This window comes from Oryzias latipes, chromosome 15, assembly GCF_002234675.1.
Source record: "Oryzias latipes chromosome 15, ASM223467v1".
Classification (NCBI taxonomy): Eukaryota; Metazoa; Chordata; class Actinopteri; order Beloniformes; family Adrianichthyidae; genus Oryzias; species Oryzias latipes.
Window position 1 is genome coordinate 14,482,359 of NC_019873.2, and position 14,972 is coordinate 14,497,330.

The 14,972-nt window shown below is 40.0% G+C and overlaps 1 long non-coding RNA gene across 1 annotated transcript; it reads right to left on the minus strand.

Moving 5' to 3' along the window:
* Window positions 1-13,420: 13,420 nt before the first annotated feature.
* On the minus strand, window positions 13,421-14,133 carry LOC111948781. The gene is made up of 2 exons (XR_002874775.1): window positions 13,786-14,133; window positions 13,421-13,708 (listed from the first exon to the last, which is right to left on the minus strand). It is a non-coding gene; the product is annotated as an uncharacterized LOC111948781 (long non-coding RNA).
* Between the last annotated feature and the right edge of the window lie 839 nt (window positions 14,134-14,972).

A 14,972-nucleotide genomic window follows, 5' to 3' on the forward strand; every position in this document is an offset into this window, starting at 1 on the left:
ACAAAATGAAAAAACATTTAAAAATAATGTGTTCCGCAACCTCTTCAAATTAAAAAAGGCCTTTTTGAACTGTAGAAATAAAAAAAAGTAATGCAGTCCCCACAAGCATAGAGGAAAAGCAAGTGTTTTTTATGTCTCATCAGTGGAGTATACATCCCTACAAAATGGTCTCTGATTTTCTGCACACATGCACTCCAAACACACACTCATACAGAAATTTCAATCCCAGTTCTTACACCTCAGTAAATGGGTCACATTTGCATCTTCACAATGTTCTCTTTCAGTTGCCTGAGCACAGGGAGTTCTCTGACCACTTGATGAATTTGTGTTCATCATGCGTTGTATTAATTTTTAAATAGCTTCCAGAATTGGACTCTCTCATCTCTCAATTTTACTGACCAGTCTTTCTACATGACGTTTGTCTTGGTCCCTTGTTTTTTTCTTCTCTTCTTTTCTTGCCTGTTCTCTTTCTCCCATCAGTCTCTGCCCTTTTAAATCTGCTTACATGCTTCTAGAGAGCAATTGCTATTTTGCTGATCATAGTTTTTTTTTTTCTTTTTCTAAACAGGTACAATACTATTTAATTTCTTGCTGCACTAATATTAAAAAAAGTCAATTAGATGCTATTTTGTGTTTAATTCACTAAAGTGAAGATAAAAATGATTTTTACTATTTTATTCTTTTGTATTTTAATTGTATTTTTAATTTGTATTTTAAAAAATTGTAAGACTAACTTTTTTAAATTTATTTTAGTCAAGCTTGTTCTTATAATCAATATGAGTCACCTAATTTCCCGCTTGGGTTTTAAGTTATTAATCTGTTAATCCCATAAATTGTCTTGTTTTTATTATGCCTACCTCGATGCTGGGCTTCTGGGTACACTAAGGCAGCCCTGTGACTTTCACATTCCACATGATTTCTTTTGCTCCACGTCTTTGCTTACATTTCATTTTCTCCCCAGGAGACGCCAATTCATTTCCATTTGGGAGCATCTCATTCCCACTTGTGCGTCGTAGTGTGTGAGACAGATTAACAGCTGGAGCGGCACAGCAGGATAGAAAGACAGAACAGGATTTCATTTCGTTGACTCCTCCACGTTTAGATATTTGCATCCAGAAGTGGTGCATGTGTCACTTTTATTGTGTTCCTGCTGCAATATCACGCTGGCTCCAAGACGATTTGTTTGCTAAATTAACTTTAAATTTGCACCAGTACCTGCTCTACCCCTCTTCAATCTACCAAAAACAGCTAAGGTATTTAAGTCATACAGGTTTAATAAAGATTTGAGGGCTCTAAAAGAATGCTGCTCTGCGCTCTAGTGCGCGACCATTGCAGCATGCGTTTATGGGGCAATGCCTTAATGGGCAGTGAAGAGGAGTCTGTACAATTACACTTAAAAGCTGCACCAAAGTAAAATTAAACTTTGATGGATGCTTAGCACTTATTATAAGAGTGGCAGTTCAAAGAGGGGTTTCAGCAGAAAGTCCTAAGTACACACTCTGACTAAAAGCTTAATTTTCTGAAGAACTGAAGAAAGTTCAAACTGTGAAAGTGAGTTTTTACCGAACTATACCAGCTGAGCCCCATGTGGGGGGAAAATAAGACAAGATTAAATCGGTTATCGACCTGTTTTTGACAAGTAAAAGAGATCTCAGGCAAAAACAAAGTGTGACTAAAACGTTTCAGAAAATAGGACTGTTATTTTTAAGTGGAAGACCAAACAAGTAAGTGAAATAAATATCTTTTTGTGTGGGTTACCACAATTACACTTGGCGTATATATATAAATGGCGTACACTTATATGGAACTTTTCTACCTACAAGGCCCAAAACGCTTTACAGTCTGCAAACCCACACACACAGACCCATTCCACCAGTCACACACACATTCACACACTGGTGGCGGCTCCGCTGCCGAACACTGGCGCCAACCTCTCACCAGAGGTGGGGTGGGGTTCAGTGTCTTGCCCAAGGACACTTTGACACATGGGCGTGCAAGGCGGGAATTGAACCTGAAATCTTACGATCATGGATCGACCGCCATTCCGCTGCACCGGAGCCGGCCCATTGAACTGTAGTACTGTACCGCAAAAATGCTTTTACTCAGCCAACAATTGTGCAAGGTCTGTCACTTAAAAAGTTGAGAGAGGCCTGTAATTTTCATCAAAGGTACACCTCAACTATGAAAGACAAAATAAGAAAAAATCCAAAAAATCACATTGTGAGATTGTTGTGGATTTTCTTTGTGTAAATCATGGTGGAAAATAAGTATTTGGTCAATAACAAAAGTTCAACTCAATACTTTATTATCTACCCTTTGTTTGCAATGACTGCAGTCAAACATTTCCTTTAAGCCTTCACAAGGTTTTCACAAAGTGTTACTGGTATTTTGACCCATTCCTCCATGCAGATCTCCTCCAGAGCAGGGATGTTTTGGGGGCTGTCACTGGGCTACACTGACTTTCAACTCCCTCCAAACATTTCCTATGGGGTTGAGATCTGGAGACTGGGTAGGGCACTCCAGGACTTTGAAATACAGTACTTCTTATGAAACCATTCCTTTGTTACCTGGGCAGTGTGTTTTGGGATCGTTGTCATGCTAACCCAGCCACGTTTCATCTTCAATGCCCTTGCTGGGGAAAGGAGGTTTTCACTCAAAATCTGACAATACATGACCCTATTCATTCTTTCCTTTACATGGATCAGTCATCCTGGTCTTTTTTTGAAAAACAGCCCCAAAGTATGATGTCTCCACCCCAGCACTTTACATGCTTTGGCTATTTGGATGCAACTCCAAAGGAGTTCTTACCAAAAAGTATTTTGGTTTTATCTGACCATAGGGCATTCTCCCAATCCTCTTCTGGATCATCCAAATGCTATCTAGCAAACTTTGGACGGGCCTTCACATGTACTGGCTTTAGCAGGGGGACACGGCTTGCACTGCAGGATTTGAGTCCCTGGCGGTGTAGTGTGTTACTGATGGTAGCCTTTGTTACTTCGGTCCCAGGTCTGCAGGTCATTCACTAGGTCCCCTGTGTGGTTCTGGGATTTTCGCTCACCGTTCTTGTGATCATTTTGACCCCACTGGGTGGGATTTTGTGGGAAGATTATCAGTGTTTTTTTATGTATTCCATTTCCTAATAATTGCTCCCACAGTTGAATTCTTCACACCACCTGCTTACCTGTTGCAGATTCAATCCTCCTATCCCTGTGCAGGTCAACAATTTTGTTTCTGGTGTCCCCAAACAGCCTTTTTGATCTAGTTGAGTTTGTAGTGTTACTGTTTGATGTTGTGGACAGTTACAGTTCTGTAAGAGCCAGAAATCTTGTGTGTAGGTGACCAAATACTTATTTTCCACCATAAATCTTGGCACAAGTTTGACTCTAGCCCTAATTCGGTATACCGTGGTTGTATTTTATGTTATTTCACTGTTGCTATTATTTCTTTCCTTTAAATGTTGTTGTAGGTTTTCTGTTGTACAATATCTTTTTTATTCTATACATTGACTATTTTTGTTTTAGTGTACAGCACTTTGGTTAATCAAAGGCTGTTTTAAAATATATGCAATAAAAAAATTGCCATTGAGACACTTATATTTGATGCCAGTTTCTTTCTCTGTAATGGGGCTAAAAAGTACATTTTACAGTACTTGTGTGGCTGATCTAAACATTTTGTTTTATCAGATGTCACACTACATATGGAAGACTAAAATATCCATTCACACAATTACATTTTTTCTTCCATATATTAGCCTTGTTGTAACAAGTGTTTTTATTTTTAAGATAAAAAAACAAATGAAGCTAACCTCTAAGAATATTGCAAACTGAATATTACAATCAGAAGTGTAAGTCATAAAAGGCTATGCTACATAGAGCATGGACTTATCCATAATGTGTCCATCTATCTCTGTTAGCAGAGCTAAAGCTTTAATGATTCCACATACTTCATGCAACATTGGAATAATACATTGGTAATTTGGTAAAAACAAATGAAAAAACGCATTTTTCATACCCACAGTTGCATGTGAATATAATAAGTATGGGGTAATGGTGAATGGTAATGAAGAAGTGCGCATGCCGCATCACTATAGATAGAAAGTTCACCTCTTAATGCTTGTCCAGATGATGAAGCAAAAGTTGTTTGTAAGAAGCCAGTGCAGTGATATAGAACAGTTGAGATTTGTGACCGAAACTTCTTTTTTATGTGTGCATTATCACTGTGGATTATCACTTCTTAATCCACATCCAGCAGCCAATCAGAATCGAGGATTTACCCGAACCATGGTATAATGAATAATAAAATTGATAAATATAATGATATGTGAGGATTCTGGTCTGTAACTACTTAAAAAAAAAGATAAGAAAACACATAATTATGGACAGAATACCATATTTTGAATACAAAAAACCTTTAAAAAAATGTTTTTTTTTAATTATTTTTATTTATTTGTTACAATTTGTGTTTTGAGTAAATATACAGCTGTCCATTGATGCACTGTGGATTAGGAGTAGGGATAAAGCAGACAGGGAGCAGTGTGCCAGTGTGCAAGTGCAAGTGGGGAGGGAGATAAATGCACGCTGCCAAAGTGAACCATGAGATTGTTAGGGGAACCGATCCTCCCCAGCCCGACCAGCCAGACCAGGAGAGAGGCGGAGACCCCAGGACCAGAAGTCCCCAGCGACGGGACCCACCCAGTCCGATCGGGGGGGACCGCCCATCCACCCAGCCAGGTGTAGAGGAGGCCCCCCTACAGGGGCACCACCAGCACCGGGAGGTATAGCTGACCCCGGTGTCAGGACCCCCAGGCCACAGGACAGGCACGCTCCACCGTTCCGGGCGGCAGCCATTGGGGCCACCGGGCGCTGGACACCGAGACGTGTGCCAAGGGCGACCCAGGAGCCCCCACCACCCAGCCGGAGCTTCGTCTCCGCAGGTCAGCCCCGGTGCCCGACCCAAGCAGCCCAAAGATCACAACGCCCCCAGACCTCTCCCCACTCATGCACTCTCACACACATACACACATTCTTCTGGTTGCCCCCCGCCGTTAAAAAGTGTTTTACAGAAAAGAGTTTACCAGTTTATATTAATATTATTTATTTATTTGTACTGAACAGCTTCAGTTTTATTCTCATTAAAAGATAGTAAGTGAAAATCCGAGCTTCAGCACAGCTGAGGAGCTCAGTGCTGAATTAACCTTAAAAAAGGAAAAGAAAAAGACATCTGAAGAAGAGTGAAGGCTAAAAAAGAGACAGTAGGCTGTGGAGCAGACTCCCTACTGAAGCAAGAAAGTGAAATCCTGCAGAGAGTCAGGATCATTGCTTAACACAGCAGTTGTTAGCACAGCTGAACAGATCAAAGTCCTCAGCTTTCAGTTGACAGTTCAGGGCTTTTTTAGGTAGATATTGACAGCTACATAAAAATAGGCGCTCTGGTACACATAGCTCTACATTCTCCGGGCATGACAGACCGAAAGATTCTGTTTGGAGAAAGGCTCTTACAAACACCTTCACATACCGGGTGAAGGTGAATCAACTAAATTAAAAAAACAAAACTCAAGGATATGAAGTTTAATGGATTTTCAAGAGATTATTTATAAAATTGATGAAGGTGTAAGATGAAAAGAGGTTTTCAGATATGTAAAAAAAAAAACATTTCAGGCAAATCAGTGAGGTCAAGGTTTCGCCAGGTCAAGGTTTGCCAGCATGGCATAGGAAATCACCTTGATTTTGTCAGAGTATACCTCAAAGAGAGTATGCAGATGATATAGGGATATAGAATGTTGTTATGTTTTGTTTTATGGAAATTGTTGATTGTTTTTTAGTACTGATTTTGGACAACGCGACTGCACACCAAACCACATGGGTAAAGGAGGAAGAACTGCAGGGGCTTGTTAACAACAGATGGGGCTATGCTGGACATGTTGGTGTCAAATTGTGTCTCTGTTGGCGGTAAATGTATGTCTGTCTTGACTGCTGAGAGAGCTCACCTGTCTAAGCCGTCAACACACCATCGGCTTAGCTTCTGACGAACACAAACACCCCGACACACTGCTCCTTCCATTTCCGATCAGGTTTCCTTCTAATCCACCCTTTTTTTAATATTTTCTTTTAAATGTCCCTATATACTTTTATAACTTCCTCTACAGGATTGCTTCTAAACGGTTATTACATCAACCTGAAAAAGACTGAAAAGGGTACTTTCAGGCACATTGTGTTTTGGACTTTAGTGGTAATAATTATGTAGGTCAGGTCCTTCAGGATGTTGGACAGCAAATCCAGGTTAGTTTAAAGCTTTAGCTGATAAAGAACACGTTGTTCTGGTGGGCAGAAGGTCCAGATGCTGTGTTTTAGCATAATTTCAGAACCTGCGGCAACAAATTAAAGCTCTTTAAACTACAGAAAGAGAACATTTGGGCAAAGTTCAGAAAGGAGGTTCCACATTTAGCACAGCACCCCTTTGTTTAGAGTGGAATGTCCCTACAAGCAAGTAGGGACACTCAACTCCAACTCCAAAAATTTCCAAATTTTTATTTGGAAAAAAAATGTAATGATTTTTTTTTTACAAATTAAAGGCAAATGAAGGATAAACAATCAATACAACATTTATACGAAAGCTTGTACACAAAATAATAATTACTGCACAAATGCAGCTAAAACATAAACTTTAATAAATTGTATATACATTCATTTGTTCTAATTTGTTCAGGCAGCCATCGTCACAGAGATGAAATTGGAAAACAGCTAAAAGTCATGAAAGGTTAAAAAAAAAAGCAATTGTTTTGTCACAGTGTAAAAAATTGCACTGAGACAAGCGACCTGTTAAAACACAGTTTCACAAGAAAACTGAAAAAAAAAAAAAAAAGAAACAGGACAGACTAAGTGGGGCAGGAATTGTGAAGCAGACAATGGAGAAATTAGTCCAAACGGAATAGAAAGTGATGGAGAGGGCGGAAAAAAACACTTTGAAGGGGAGGTCAGTAGAGGTGCAATACAATAATCAGAAGATAACTGGATGAGAAAGTGGCTTTAATGCTGACGTGATGAGATGTAGCGTGTAGGAGTGGGTGATCATTTGCAGCCAGCAGGATGACTGACACAGGCTCACACGGACACAGAAGTGGAAGACGTGGGCAACATGAGACACATGGCAGAAACAACTCTGGGATAGTAGGGATTCAAAGAAAATGTGTATCTTTAAATTAAAAAAAATTAAAAAACGTACTGATTTTAACATTTTCTTTTTCAATTAAACATCTCCATAATCTAAGTCAGTCCAGATCTAAAAATGCAGTTTTAACTGTAACAACAACAGCTTAGTCAGCAACAGACCATGTCATTCATTCATCTTCTATTCCTTTTATTCCCGTTCGGGGTCACAGGGCTGCTGGAGCCTATCCCGCCACTTGCAGGCGAAGGCAGGGGACACCCTGGACAGGTCGCTAGTCTGTCATAGGGTCACAAGCGCACACCCATGCACTCTCACATTCATACCCAGGGTCAATTTAGAGTGACCAATTAACCTAAGCATGTTTTTGGATGGTGGGAGGAAGCCACCCGGAAAAAACCCACGCAAACTCCACGCAGAAAGGTCCCCCATTGGTGTTCTGTTACAGGTCCCACTCAGCCAGGACTTGAACCTGGACCACGTCAATGTATTGCTATTTAATTTTCCTCTATGTTTTCCCCTCGTGTGTTCTGCCCCCCCTCCACACACACAAGTCACTGCAGACAAGCTCGTACTCCTTACCTGCTTACTCAGGAATTCCTTGCTCCCTGGTTCTCTGCACCAGTACCAGATTGTAGTGGTGCTCTGCACATAACAAATTCCATTCTTCCTCCTGCCTGTTCTTTAGTTGCTGACCTCATTTCTGCACCTGACCACAGCCAAGGCACATCTCCGGCTCTGCTTCTTCCACTGATCGAGATCAAACCTTCAGAGCCGTCTACTTCTTTCTATCTTTGTTACCTTTAGGCTACTACATTTTTGGATTAAATAATGTTCTGTTTGTATTATTTTTATTTGAACAGTGAGGTTAACTTCTTGAAGCTAAAATGTAAATGGACTTGCCACCAATTCTTGTTTACTTGTTTGTTTGTTCACATTTTAATTTACACTTCATTATCTTGCAAGAAATACAAGAATTCTGGAAAACCTCACCTGCACTGTTCAGTACCCAGGTATTTATCTCTGAGTCACACAGGTTGAATTTTTGGATTTTAGGCCAATAAATCGGATCAAATTTGATCGTTCAAATGGAACCAATATAGACTATGAGTCATATTAGCAACCGCAAATTATGATACGAGTCGAATCACTGTTACAATGAGTCATTAAACCCCTAAAAGGCAGGGATAAGAACAAGACCAGAAAAAAAGAAAAAGAGAGAGGAGGAGGGAAATAATGACCAAGTTCTGTCTAAGACCACAGCAGCTTGATTGTCCCTTTCCACTCTTCTTTTTATCTATTGCAAAACTATTCCTAGTGGTCGTTTAGTTATGATCATGCAGTTCATTACAAATTTGCCTCCGAGTTGTGAGTCGGACTGTTGGCAATGACCCTGGGGACTGTTCACCCCCATTTCCTGACATTCATCTTTTGACATGCTCTCCTGCTGATTTACAGCCCCTCACAACCTCAACATAACATTAGCGGTGCAACAATAATGGCGAGCAATATTGGAGCTCCAAATATTTATTATAGGGTTGAGATCTGGAGACTGGTTAGGCCCCTCCAGGACCTTGAAATGCTGCTTACCAGGCCACGTCTTTATTACCCGGGTAATTCAATTCATTTCAATTCAATTTTATTTGTGTGGCCCAAATTCACAACTACAGTCGTCTCACTGGGCTTCGTACCGGTAATTGTAAAGTGAACATACAATCACAAGGATCATAGATGCATAGTATTCAATAGGAGAATACTAAACTTTAAACAGACTAAACTAAACTACTAAGACCCAGCTGTGTTTCATCTTCAATGCCCTTGCTGATGAAAAGAGTTTTTCACTCCAAATCTGATGGTGCATGGCCCCATTCATTCTATCCTTTACATCAGGGGTCGGGAACCTATGGCTCGCGAGCCATATATGGCTCTTTTGATGGTCACATGTGGCTCGCAGACAAATCTTTAATTATACTTTTTTTTCTTTCTTTAGACCAGTCCTTCTCGGGCGCGATGCGATGCCAGAGGCGCGCAGTAGTAGCGGTGCTTAGAGAGAAAAATCTGCGCCAGCGCTATCAGTTACTATTATCTATTATTTCACAGAGTTTGTACCACCCGGAAACCTGTGAATTGCCGTGCCTAAAACTGCGCGCTCCCGTCTCTGAGGAAGAGCGCGCAGATGCGGGGACGGGATGTGTGAGGGAGAAAGCAGAGGGTGGGGCTGAGGGGTTGTGGGGACAGGCAGCAGGTGAATCGCGCAGGGATTGTAAAAATGTAAAACCCGCTGCCCGTCACTCACTGCAGTGTGTGAGTGTGTGTCTGGCTCCGTATCTGCATGTGAGCAGTCTTTGTCACATCTACAGAACATTCAGACCTACAATCACGTTTAAAGTATCAACGCCAGCTCACCGCTACCCCAGGGGATGGGTCAAATGCGGAGAAGACTTTCCCCATTGAGGGATAAATAAAGTATACGAGAAAAAAAAAAAAAAGGAAAAAAAATAAAGCAGAAACTCACCACATATCAACCAGACTAGACCATCGGCAGAACTACCATGAGAAATACTCATCATTTATTAGCAACAGAATAACAATGTTATTAAAAAAGAATCCACAGACTTATTGTACTTTAAAAATGTTGAAATTATATCAAATGCACACATTCATTTGAATATTTAGTTTTAAACATATTGTCGCGGACTGAGTTGGACTGGGTGGCTGTTGGGTCGCGTTAAAAGTTCTGGAGTTCATTAAACGCATCAAGCAGAGATCTGATTGGCTCTCAGTTCTGTCGCTCAGCCTGTTGTTAGGGAGTTTGGACCAATGGGGTTCAGCTATGGGCCGAAGAAGGGAAATGGGAGGGCTGGAGCGCGAGCAGGTGAATATAAAGTTGGGAGAAGCGCTCTCGTCTCGGCGGGAGAGATTTAGGAGTTACTGAATTAATTGAACGGCGTTTGTTGCGGTCTGCAGTAACCAGAATAGAGAACCCTAAAAGAGGTTAAGTCTCCGTGCCTCAGTGTGGGAAAGGGACACTACATTATTGTATGGCTCTTTCGAAATTACATTTCAAAATATGTGGCGTTTATGGCTCTCTTGGCCAAAAAGGTTCCCGACCCCTGCTTTACATGGATCAGTTGTCCTGGTCCCTTTGCTGATAAACAGCCCCAAAGCATGATGTTTACACCACAATGCTTGACAATTGGTATGGTGTTCTTTGGATGCAACTCAACATTCTTTCTCCTCTAAACGTGACAAATACAATTCTTTCCAAAATATTCTATTTTTGTTTCGTCTGACCATAGGACATTTGCCCAATCCTCTTCTAGATCATCAAATGCTATCTAGCAAACTTTGGACGGGCCTGCACATGTACTGACTTTAGCAGAGGGACACGTCTGGAACTGCAGGATAAAAGTCCCTGGCAGCGTAGTGTGTTACTGATGGTAGCCTTTGTGAAGTTTGTGTGGTTCTGGGAATTATGCTCATCGTTCTTGTGATCATTTTGACCCCACTTGGTGGGATCATGCGGGGAGCCCCAGATGGAAGGAGATTATCAGTGGTCTTGAATGTCTTCCATTTCCTAATAATTGCTCCTACAGTTGATTTCTTCACACCAAGCTGCTTACCTATTGCAGATTCAGTCTTCCCAGCCTGGTGCGGGTCAACAATTTGGTTTCTGGTGTTCTTAGACAGCTCTTTGGTCTTTGCCATAGTGGAGTTTGAAGTGTGACTGTTTGAGATTGTGGACATAAACTGGTTATGTAGATAATGAGTTCAAAAAGGTGCCATTAATAATGGTAACGAGTGGAGGACAGAGGACCACCTTACAAAAGAAGTTACAGGTCTGTGAGAGACAGAAATCTCGCTTGTTTGTAAGTGACCAAACGTTTATTTTCCACCATAAGTTAAAAATAAGTTCTTTAAGAATCAGACAATGAGATTTTCTAGATTTTTTTTCTCATATTGTCTCTCATAGTTGAGATTCACCTATGATGATTATTACAGGCCTCTCTCATCTTTTTAAGTGGGAGAACTTGCACAATTGGTGGCTGACTAAATACTTTTCTGTCCCACTTTAAGTTTGGGATCAGCTTGATAAGAAAAAAATCACAGGAGTAGACTAACTTCAAAATAACAAATAAAACAGGGAGTTCTTAAAGTCACTCTGAAACCAAGATGTTACCTTTTTTTCTTTTAAATGGATGCCAGTCTCCTCAGAAAGTACAATTTAATCATTCCTTTTCCTCCTCAGTAAGTTCATGTCCTCCAACTAAAAGCAAAACCCAGGAGTTTTCATAGGTTTTCACTGAATAATACCAAATACACATATTTCTTTTCCTAACAGTACATACATAATGGAAAATGAATTGCTTTTTATATCACTCTATCAGCAGCCAATGACAGCTCTACATCGTAAAAAGCAATTTCTAAAATTTCCTTGATGGTAATCAACAATTTTTCACTCCTGTCCCATTTTCAGACTCATTTTCCCTGGAACATAAAGTATTTCATCTCTGTGGAAGCAATGCAGTCTTCGAGATTGGGAGAAAGGACTCAGTGAGTGCATTTATTCATGAACTTGAAAAGAATTTTCCTCATCTGAACATGTTTTTCATGTGCCTTGTCCGGTAGTGTCTGAGGGTAAATTAACAACAGAAAGCCCTAGTGGATTAACTTTTTTTAGATATCAAACTCCACAGCATTACATATTTTTCTTTCTTTATTCTCTTTTTTAAGAAAAATAAAATGTGGAATATTTTGTTTACTTGAAAAAATGCCACACATTTTTCAATTCAATAAAGTGACTGTTTTTTCTGTATTGATCTCTGCTTTAAAGAACTGAATTAAACCAAGCCATGGGCACTGAAATTTTCCACACAGCAATGAAACAAAATTATATAAAACTAAAACGAAGTGGAATCAATAAAATAAACACAAGAAGCCAAAAAAAGTCCAATGAAAATTACGAAAAGCACACAAAAAAAAAACAACGTTTTACTTATGAGTTTAATGAGAAAATGTGAGTTTTTAAGCTTGGTAAGAAATGTTCATTAAAAAAAACGGTCCACTTATCTCACGAGCTTTTCTGACAGCTTAAGCTTGATAAACTTCCACAAAACATAATTTGTTCTAAAAAGAAAACAAGCCAAAAGAGAAGGAGATAACAGTCCTAAAATATATGTACCAGAAGACAAAATAGTAGTCACATTCAGTCATTAAAAGTGTTGATTAATTAGAACATTTCTTAATCTTTTTTTTTTTTTTTAATACAGCCTTGGATGGCAGGTTGCCAGAATTGTTATGTGTATTCCCAAACTCAAACATTTTTCTTGTTCCCAAAATCTGCTTGGGAATCAATTTTAATAATGTGGTGTAACTACATGGTATTCATTCTACCCACTTTAGACATAGTTGTAGTTAGTGTTGGGAGGACTCAGCAGCCGGGACTCAGGTGCAAGAGAAAGTAAGCTTTTAATAAACTGGCATACTCAGCAATAAATTCAAAAATGCTCAGAGAAAACCTCAAACACAGCCAGAAACTGGTAGAACAGGAATTGAGGTGGAAAAAACCCCAGCAAAAACAGACAGAAACAAGTTAAATTAAACCATGGCAAATTTCAGTGACAAATTAAGTGATGCCAAATTAAAACATTTTGCAAGTGTGGAATTCAATATCAGATCTCTGTAGAAAAAGTAATGAGGACAGTTTGACGGAAAATAGTCAAACTAACTCAAATAAATGAGTTGTCAAGGCAAGCAGAGCTCAAAAAAGGATCTGAAACTGAGAAATTTAGCCAATTTTTCAACTCTCAGAAATAGCCAGACTCCTAACTCCAGCTCTGTAGTTTATGTGCACGTTTAATGAAACACATTTAATGCAAGCACACCAACACCAGAGAACTCGTTATAGTGACAGATCTTTCCATGTCAGAATCAGATGACCCATGTTGATTGTGAATAATAGAGGAGTCATGGTGCGTCAAAGTGAGAGTGTTATTTAGGCGTTGCCAGCAGTGTTAAGAAATTAAGTCAGGCCTATAGACATATTGCCTACAAACTAATGAGTGATATTTGCACAAACTTGCCGTGCATCTTCAGTAAAATCCATGATGTGATACCCAAATTAACTTCAGCAAAGAATTTTCAGGTAAATTATTCCCTTTATATCATCTTTTTTGTTGTTATTGCATATTCTGTCATGACGGAAGGGACGCGGCAGACCCAGACGCTGTAAACCCCGGAAGGAAACTCAGGCAAGTGGCGATTAACAAAGAGTCTTTAATATCCAGGCAGGAGATAACAGTTCTGGTGGTACTTAGTGCTGGCTTGGATCTCTGGCGAAGAGTCGGCGTGGCTCGTAGGAGCTTGAGGGCTGAGCTGAGAGCGTGGCGTGGCTGGAGCGGAGCGAGACGTGCGGTGCGGGTCGCCGCGCACTGTCTGATGTCTTGGGAACCGAGGTGAGCGAGGAACGTGGCGTGACTTCGAGGCGAGGCTGGTGTGGAGCGAGCTGAAGATCTCCCAGGTGGACACTCGTGGATCTGGAAACCTGGAGGCGGGTAAATAAGCAGGGTAAGTAAAGGCCCGAACTTGAACCGGAGTATGTACTGAGGTTCAGACATGCACCGAGGTAGGCAACGGACTGGCGATGACTGCAGGTCTGGATCCCCTTAAGAAGGCGGTGAGGTGATGAGCAGAGTGTCCACAGCTGGTTCCAATCATCAGGTGCACAGTGAGAGGGGAGGGGGAGGAGCACTGACAGAGGCCACCGTGACATATTCATTGCAGCTCACAGCTCATTATTATTTGTAAACTTGACATTAAAATTTGACAGACAGAAAAGCAGCATTTTATATCGGTTTTGTGGCTTATGCAACATTTAACGTTATGCAACACTTTTATCTGCTTTAGAATTCACTGGAAATACGTTAATTTAAGGTTAAGGAGCTACAGTCAAAAGAATGTCAACACATGGAGGTAAAACTCCTGTGCAAAGGGTTGACGTTTTCAAGCTTGATCAGGTACTTCAATACATAAATTACATAAATAAAAACATAAAAATATTCGGTAACGCTTTATATTAAGAGTACTTAACAAACTATTTATAAGACATTAACATTAAAATTTTATTAAGCTACTTAAAAGTACATTAATTAGCATTTGTAAATGGCACCAGATTGATAATGTTTTTATTTTCCATGGTAAAATATTGCTGTTTTTTTGTGTTTTTTATTGGAGTCAATGGGCACTGTCCTGTCTAACAAGCCACCCACCAGAAACCACATGAGGATGAGGTAAAAATCTTCCCATTTTGATTTTACACTTCTTTTTGTATTGATCGTAAAGCCATCGTAAAGTTGTCACACGCTTCTCAAATTTTTTGATTTGTAAATTGTGGTAAATGTAAAATTTGTTGTTTTGTGACAGTGGCTGTTACTCTAACGTGTGATAATAAATACTATTTTTCTTCTGTCAAATTGAAAGTGGCACTGGAGAGGATTCTACAGCCTCATTTAATTTTCTCAGTTCACATCTCCATCTCTCTTCCTGCGGTCTGTGTAATGTCTTTTCAAAACTCGGTCCCACATTTGTATAATTCAGTTGAGTTATTGGCTTTTGGGGGAGATTGTTTATATAAGCACACTGCATGCTCAATTGTTCATGTAGCAGTGACAGAAACATTGTTATAATCCTGAAGGGGAAATTGAGAAAAGAAAAACAGTATCAGAAACAACAACACAACTTCCCAAAGACCAATGTGGGTCACCATCAATTTCACTTTTCCTGCATTTGAGCACTATTCCTTATAAAAC